Source organism: Camellia sinensis, chromosome 14 (genome assembly GCF_055761805.1).
Source record: "Camellia sinensis isolate YWXY chromosome 14, ASM5576180v1, whole genome shotgun sequence".
NCBI classification, from domain to species: Eukaryota; Viridiplantae; Streptophyta; class Magnoliopsida; order Ericales; family Theaceae; genus Camellia; species Camellia sinensis.
The window spans coordinates 20784404-20793295 of NC_138974.1; the positions used below are offsets into that span (position 1 = coordinate 20784404).

The 8892-nt window shown below is 33.1% G+C and overlaps 1 pseudogene across 1 annotated transcript; it reads right to left on the minus strand.

The window, feature by feature from the left end:
- Window positions 1-4917: 4917 nt before the first annotated feature.
- On the minus strand, window positions 4918-8445 carry LOC145806692 (pentatricopeptide repeat-containing protein At2g01390 pseudogene; annotated as a pseudogene). The gene is made up of 2 exons (XR_014350122.1): window positions 7806-8445; window positions 4918-5467 (listed from the first exon to the last, which is right to left on the minus strand). The product of XR_014350122.1 is annotated as a pentatricopeptide repeat-containing protein At2g01390 pseudogene (transcript).
- Window positions 8446-8892: the final 447 nt, after the last annotated feature.

Sequence of the window (8892 nt, forward strand, 5' to 3'; positions counted from 1 at the left end):
CACCACTCTCACGCCCCACTTTTTATTACCCGAATAACATTACCATGTCCATCAACAAAAAAGAAAAATTACTCATAAATTTCATTTTGAGAAAAGTTATTCCATTTAGCCTTGGTTTGGCAAACCATTTTGGCTATGTAATCACAAAAAAAAAAAAAAAAAAAGAGTAATAAAATCACAAAAAGACAAAAAAGTTACAAAATTACTAAATTGACCCATATATAAACAAAAAGTCAAAAAAACATCATTTCTAAGTGGAGAACAATTTTGTCATTCCAAAGACAAAAAGTCAAAAAAGCCAAACAAGAATACCAAACGACTAAAAAAGTCCTAAGCTAAAAAAGTCAAAAAGCCAACTAAAAAAGCCAAAACCAAACAACTCCTTAGTCCTAGAAGTTTTCTTTCAAAACAATTAGTCCTTTTTATTTTGGGTATGTTGTATTTTCTTAATTTGGGATTTGAAAGTTTACTTGTATGCCCTTGTGTATGATTTTGTTTGAATTTTTTTCCTAATTTTGGGTGTGTGTGAATAAGGTAAGTTTTTACGTTTTATTTTTTTTTTTGGGGATTTAGTAGAGTGATTTGTAGGTGGACGATATTACCCCATTTGTGGTGTTATTGGTTTGGTGTTCGTTCATTTTTGTGGTGTTCGTCCCTATTGTAACATTGACATTAATTAACATCCAAACGTAACACTGATGCAATACATAAAAAAACTCCGTACTGTAGTTTTTCCAAATATAACATTCTAAAAAACTCCTTAGTGTAACACTCTAAAGTAACACACAAATTTTTTTTTTTATTGTAATACTCTCATGTAACACATAAAAAAACTCCTTATGCTGTGTTTAGTTAGGAGATTTGGGGAGGGATTTGGAAAAAAAGAAAAAAAGAATAAATGTGTGTGAAACTAGATGAACTATAAGTATATTTTATTCACATTTTACCTACATTTGCTATTTCCTTTTCCAAATCCCTCCCCAAATCTCTCAGCCAAACACAACATTAGTATATTTTTTCCAAATGTAACACTCTAATATAACACACAAAAAAACTCCTTAATGTAACACTCTAATGTAACACACACAAAAACTCCTTAATGTAACACTCTAATATAATATACAAAAAAACTTTTTAATATACTTTTTTCAAATGTAACGCTTTAATATTATACTCTAAAAAAATCCTTAATGTAATACTCTCATGTAACATACAAAAACTCCTTAGAGTAACATTCTAATGTAACACACAAAAAAACTCTTTAATGTACTTTTTCTAAACGTAACACTTTAATATAACTCTCCAAAAAAATTTCTTAGTGTAACACTTTAACGTAACACACAAAAAAATTCTTTGGTGTACTTTTCTCAAACGTAGCGCTCTAATGTAAAAAAAAAAAAAAATGTGAGATTCTTCAAACCATTTCAAAAAGAGTACAAGTATTCCTTAGTAAATTTTGAACAAATGTATAATTTTAAACTGTGAGTGTTACGTTTGAAAAAAAGTACACTAAGAAGTTTTTGTGTGTTATATTAGAGTATGTTACATTGAAGTGTTACGTTTGGGATTACACTGATTGAAGTGTTTCGTTTAAGGAAAATACACTAAGATTTTTTATTTTTTATTTTTTTATATTGGAGCGTTACATTTGGGAAAAGTACACAAAAGAATTTTTTTTGAGTGTTACGTTGTTACGTTTGGAAAAAATACATCAATAAGATTTTTTTGTGTGTTACATTGAAGTGTTACGTTATTGGAGTGTTACATTAGAGTGTTAGGTTTTTGTTCGTAATCTGAGATTTGCTCTAAAATGAGGGAAAATCCAAAATTTCTATAATTCAAATTGCCAAAATGTGTAATTTTACATTTTGAGAAAATCATTTTCATCCCTTAAAAAATTAAACCCAAACATGTAAGTGACTACCATTTTATGGAATATCCATTTTAATGGGACCTTTGGGTTTATAAGAAAAAATGGAGGACTAAACCGTTCACAAGATCATGTTTTAGGATTTATTGGTGCTTCACCCCATTTCCATTAAAAACCAGCAGAATTATACATACATTACCTCCATAAACAAATGAAAGCCCATTAAATCATACATATATGGAATGCAACAAAAGTTACATTTAAACAAAATGCTCGTAGGCTTATATTTTTACATTAAAAGTAAGGGTTTAGCCATTTTACAATAATGGTGTTCCGTCAACAAGTATAGGCCCCGTGGCTAACAATTAAGGAAGATCATCGATCTTGAATCAAGTCTCAACTTGGGATGAGCATAAAGTCCAATAGAGATCCTAACATGATCCTAAACAATAATAACATACAGATATCTATGATCATGAATGTAGCATGACGTACAATATAAATAATGTGACAATTTAATATTCAAAATATACTTATATAAGTACATTTTCTCCAAAAACATCCATTTGAACACTATGAGGTGTAAGACCATTTGTTTTCTTTCCAATTATCTAATTTTGTTCCAAAAATATTTCTTCAACACATACAACCTTAATTATTTAAACCTCCACGTTAATATAAAAGAATTTCGTCTCTACATTTGTTTTGAAAGCACGTTCACAGATACAAGTTACAACCCAAGCCCATAACTCAACACACTATACACACTTCTACAACAACACATTTACCATCTTCCCTGGCCATAGGCACAAGGTTAAGGAACACCCATAAATTTCTAAGTATAATTAACTGAATGTAATACATACTTCCATTTCCATCGGCCTACAACACGAATGACAAATGATATAACCCACATAACACATAGGTCATGTTTGTTTGGGTGGACATGAGCTTGAGATTAGACTAATAGTCCAATAAAATTATTAATCCGATGTTTGGTTAAACAATTGAAGTACGGACTAATTATTTTAAACTTGACTATTGGTTAAGATAGGATACATAATCTAATGGATTCATAGTCCTAGGACTATTAGTCATGGGAATGCTAATCCAGTCCGCCCAAACAAACATGGCCATAATGTTTTACCAGCCTTACCAGGAGGGGAACGACCCCAAGGTCATACTTTATCGGGCGCAAACCGGAAGGAAGAGGAACCTATCACAAGGCGCTACACTTTACCGGCTCAATACTAAGAGAATGAACTTCCTTTCACATTTTATTGGGCGCAAATCGGAAGGGATGGGGAATCTCTGTCAAGGTGTCACGCTTTACCAGCCTCACCCGAAGGGAAACGGACCCTCAAACAATAACACAACATGCAAAACTACATAATACCATACAAGTGTAATATGTATACATCATCAACGCAACAACAACAATGTCATCCTCCACCGATGACTAAGGACAAAACATCTAAATCGATAAATAGATACACGACTCATACAATATAAATCTATAACTAATTCCACATTTTCAAATCAACTACTTCTCATTTCATTTCATAAAAAGAGTTACACACGTCATTTTATTTCCTAAACCAAATCCCTTGGCCAAAACTTCATCTTTTTCCTTAAACTAATACAATTCATAAAATACAACTACAATACAAAGTTAATCAAAACCACTACTAAACCCATTTAAGTTTCATTTTAATAACTAAACCACTATTCTAATTCTTTAACACATAACTCGGTTATTACACATCTTCACCCCTGTAGGATTAATTAAGCCCATAATGTAGGGTTTTTTCCCGCTCTCAACATGAACATGTCCAGCTATCTCTCAATAAACCGAAACACCAGCAACTCATCCAATTTTAACTCTTAAAATCCAAACCCTAAATCCCTGTCATGCTTTTTGTAAAATTTCTTACCAAACTTGTCTTTAAATGCCATAAAAACTACCACATGTTTATCTATATCAAGGTATTGAAAAGGAACAAAGAAATCCCTACTTCTTGAAGCGAAGAAGAGACAAACCAAAAATTACCAACAACGAAACGGCGATCCGCTCAGACTAAAAGGAAGCCCTCGCCGAGCTTTACGTTTTACTACAGTACTATGGTGGTTAAATCAATAGATTAGGGTATATGAGAGGATTTTAAGCAAGAGCTAGAGAGAGAGAGAGAGAAGAAATTAGGTTTAAAAATGTTTTAGAGAGAGATAGGAGATAAAAAAAGTGACAAAAAAACCCTTCTCCCCCATCTAATATACGCACGGACCACTCGAGCGACCAAAACACCGCTCGAGCATCAGACATAAGTAAGGACACCACTCAAGCGACCAAAACATGGGTCGAGCACACAATGACCCCCTTCCAGAAGTTTTGCAAGCTACAGAAAACCGCTCGAACGAACTTGAAGAAAACTAACATGATTTCCTTTAAAAAAAACGAACTACCAACCTGTTTCTAACACAATCAACACTACAAGAAATTATATTTTTCGCAACGCAACAAAATATGTTTGCCAAAAGGAAAATTTTGTCCGCAAAAAGTTTCACCGACACACAAGCTACGTCGGTAACTCGTAGGTAAAAGTGAGTCGGCAAAACTTTTTGTCGATGAAATTATCATTGCGTTGGTAAAAGTAATGTCTTTAGCGACAAACATAGTCGTCGGTAAAAACCTTCACCTATCATCAGCAATTTACCTTGCGTCGATAAAAGTAGTTCAAATATAATTATTGTGTAACATATTTCCCAACACATTTGCGTCGGCAAAAAATATACTTATACCAACACAATATGAGTCGACAAAAGTAAACTTTTGGCGACACATTTATGTCGGTAAATGTTGCCATTTGCCGACGATTTGTCTGTCGAGAAAGCTTTACTTTTGGCAACGACAAATTTACATTGGCAAAAAATACGCTTCTAGCAACACAATATGAGTGAGCAAAAATAAACTTTTGACAACATATTTACCGATAAGTTGTTTGTCGAGAAAGCTATACTTTTTGGCAATGACAAATTTGCATCAGCAAAAATAATCAAAAATCATTTATATATATATTTTTTAAAGATTTACAAATTTACAAGAGGCATCCCTCAGGCACTACTATTACAAACTAATAACATTGAGCACTGTTGACCTTAATGGCAGTTGAGATTATCCTAGAGTCTAATCGAGTATTCTTATCCATCATGCAGGAAAGCAAGTAGTCAACAGCAACAAAATTTTTACTTCTCAAGAAATCTAATATAAGTCTTCCATCAATAACGGATTCAATATCAGTACTAATTGCATTACAATCATCTATCTCATCCTTGTTGGCATGTTCGAAAGAAAAATCTGGATTAACTTGCCTGAGGCGAACATCACTCTCACTGGCAACTTTTAAAGTTTCAAGAGCTTCCAGGTAACAGGGTAACAAAGGACGAGGCGGTTTTCTTTCATATATTGAAGAATATGGGTCATTGCCCATGTCTCCCTTGTTTTGCAACATTTCTCAACCAAAATATTACATGCGGCTTTATCAGGCTGAACCCCAACTTCTTGCATTTTGTTAAAAATCTCAAGAACTTCTTTGTATTTGCCTGAAAATCATTGCAAAGGAGATGATCATTTTTCTGATACAAGTTGCAACCTCAAAATTCCAATAACACCACTGTGCAGTGCAGATAGCATCATAGATCAATGAAAATTACTATTATTATTATTATTTCTTTTTGTTGAAAGAAAGACATGGATAGGTAGAATGGGAACATCTAAATAAGTAAGAGCATGGTAACATGAGATATATAGCTTATCAGGCTGAACCCCAACTTGTTGCATTTTGTTAAAAATCTCAAGACCTTCTTTGTATTTGCCTGAAAATCATTGCAAAGGAGATGATCATTTTTCTGATACAAGTTGCAACTTCAAAAAGATATATAGCTTATCATGTGGCTTTATCAGGCTGAACCCCAACTTCTTGCATTTTGTTAAAAATCTCAAGAACTTCTTTGTATTTGCCTGAAAATCATTGCAAAGGAGATGATCATTTTTCTGATACAAGTTGCAACTTCAAAATTCCAATAACACCAGTGCAGTGCAGATAGCATCATAGATCAATGAAAATTACTACTATTATTATTATTTCTTTTTGTTGAAAGAAAGACATGGATAGGCAGAATGGGAACATCTAAATAAGTAAGAGCATGGTAACGTGAGATATATAGCTTAACATTGACAAATGCAGAGACTTTGAGAATAGACATTTTGGGCTTTTTGGGCTAAAATTGTATTAAAAGACGAAATAAGCTAAAATAGCCAATAAAACAAAATGTCACATTAAATGCATAATCATTTCAATTTTTCTCTTACAAACATCACATTTAACTATAAAAAAATCAAACCAACTTCCCAAACACAACTATTTTAGCCTACTAAAATAGCCAACTTCCCAAACGGAGCCAATATACTTAAATTAAATACTTAAATGCCCTTATACATAACATGCATATTATCATCTATCTTTTTACTTGTATAAATTTCAGTTATATTTGCAGACCTCGACTAGCTAGCCAGTAGAAAATCCCTAGGAACAAAGAATCAATAAATCAAGTAACTAAATCCAGAACATAACTCATCTAGCTAATTGTAATTCTCCATAACCATAAGCTTACTAAAAGCTAATTCTTCCAATATGCATACATATGCTGCTTTCCTCTTCCTAAAATATGTTAAATGTTTAAGTTTCATGATAAATCAAATTTGTCTCAAGCTATTTTGAGAATATTTCCAATTTTATTGCAATGGAATAGAGAGGCTTACAAGATCCTGAAACAAGAAGTATATAATTGTGATACTAGAAGTAACAAACATCTGCTGGTACTACAATACTATTCGCCTGAATTGGAATCTAAGGATAAGAAGGATAAAGATGACAAACGGTGACCAAAAGGTCCTATATCGGTTATGTCTATTGTTACCTTTAATCACTCCATAACTAGAGGATGATTTCTCAGGAGAGTTTAAATTGGTTGACAATTGATTTCCTCAATATTAGGATTAGGAATTGATTAAAGAAAGTGTAGTAATATCCAAAGCAAAACTGAAATGAACTACAACTATCAAAAAACCCATTTAATAGAGAGCCTTACAAGATTATGAAATAAGCACATAATTGTGATACTGGAAGTAACAAAATTCTGCTGCCACTACAATCCTATTCAACTAAATTGGAATATGAGGATAAAACGGATCAAAATGACAAATGGCGACCAAAAGAACCTAAGTCAGTTATGTCTATTGTTATCTTCCTTCCATAACGAGAGGATGGTTTCTCTAGAGAGCCTAATTGGTTGATGATTGATTTACTCAATATCAGGATTAGGGATTGGTTAAAGAGAGTCTATTAAGACCCAAAGATACAAACTGAAATGAACGATAAGTATCAGAAAAACCATTGAACAGGATCGATGATATGATCTGCGTAAGGAATAGAAGGTAACTAATATATAGAAGAAGAATGATTGTTTGGTAAGTCATATTGAAGTACTTCGAAAGTATTGATGTTGATGGTCACAGGCTCTTTTCTTTTTTCCTTCTTTTATTCTAAATCATTTCTATAGCAATTACACTGTATCTTTTGACAAAATTCAGATTCAAGGGTCAAATGTACCTCAAGATGACAAAAGGACAAGGCTGTTCCAGTAAAGGGATCTACAAAAGTAGATTAAGAAACAGACTTACACACCATTGTTGAGGAATACATGGTGCCAAGAGAAAATGGACAGAACTTATCTTGATAATAGTAATCTTTCTGGACATATACAAGTAATGTAACTAACAAACATAGAGTACAAGCGTTCGCCAATCACACAAGCAGCAAAGTTATAGAACAAAGAATGATATATATTACGTGGAGAAAAAAAAAGAATAAGCTCGAACCAGAATCAGCAAGATGCTCAATTAGAACTGTGTGCGTGTAACAATTTGGAGAACAACCAGATTGCAGCATCTCCATGTAGACCTTGGTAGCCTCCTTCACTCAATTGTGATCAAATAGAACCTTCATGTAAGCAGTAAAAGACACAACTGTTGGATCACAGCGCCTAGTTTTCATCTCCTCCCAAATCCTCACTGCACCATCAACATCCCCATCATTGGAAAACCAATGCAGAAGTGAAGTATAAGTAACCACATCAATCTTGATCCCTTTCTCTTGCATCTGCTAAAAAACATAGCTCATTGATGATATCCTCCTAGCTTCTCCGAAAATATCCTGCATGGTTGTGTAAGTAAACTGGTCATGTTTAAAACCTTTTAGCCGAGAAGCTCAATTGAAAAACAGCCAGGCCTTTTCCATTGGCAGATGGGTTTTGAGAATTTGATTGACCGTATAAGAATCCCATCTTATAGTGAGCTTCTCTAGCTGTTGTTGGGCAGAATCCCAAGTCGAATACCTTAAAATGCTTGATATGTTTCTAATGGTATCCCTTGAATAAACTTTTTGGTCCAAATCTCTTTTCTCGACAGGTTTGAGAGGTTTTTTTGTGTATTTGTTAATTTGACGAAAGGGTCTTTTTTGTTTGAGTTAGTGAAGGGAATGCACCCATTTGATGGAGCTTTTCTCCCAATAGACAAAATGCTGATCAATACGGGAAGCAAAAAGGGGCTTATAGTTTCTGAGAAATTGACGGACACCATGAGAAATAAACACAAAGAATCATCAAACCTCTTCAAAGAAAATTCTCTGGTTAATATTCACAGGCAGGGCTTAACAACAGAAGCAACAAACCAAGAGACAGCTATGTTTCAGAAATGTAGCTTTGACACAAATGTAAGAATCAATTAGACCCAATACCAAGGAATCAATATAGGCCCAGAATAAAAATTATTAAAAATAAAAATAAAAATAAATAAATAAAAGGTGTTTTGCTTTCTTTTTGAAAGACAAATATGGAAATTTCAAAAAAATTAAATTGACAAAATAGTATGTCAAATTCAGATTTCAGGAATTAACAGTAGTTCATAT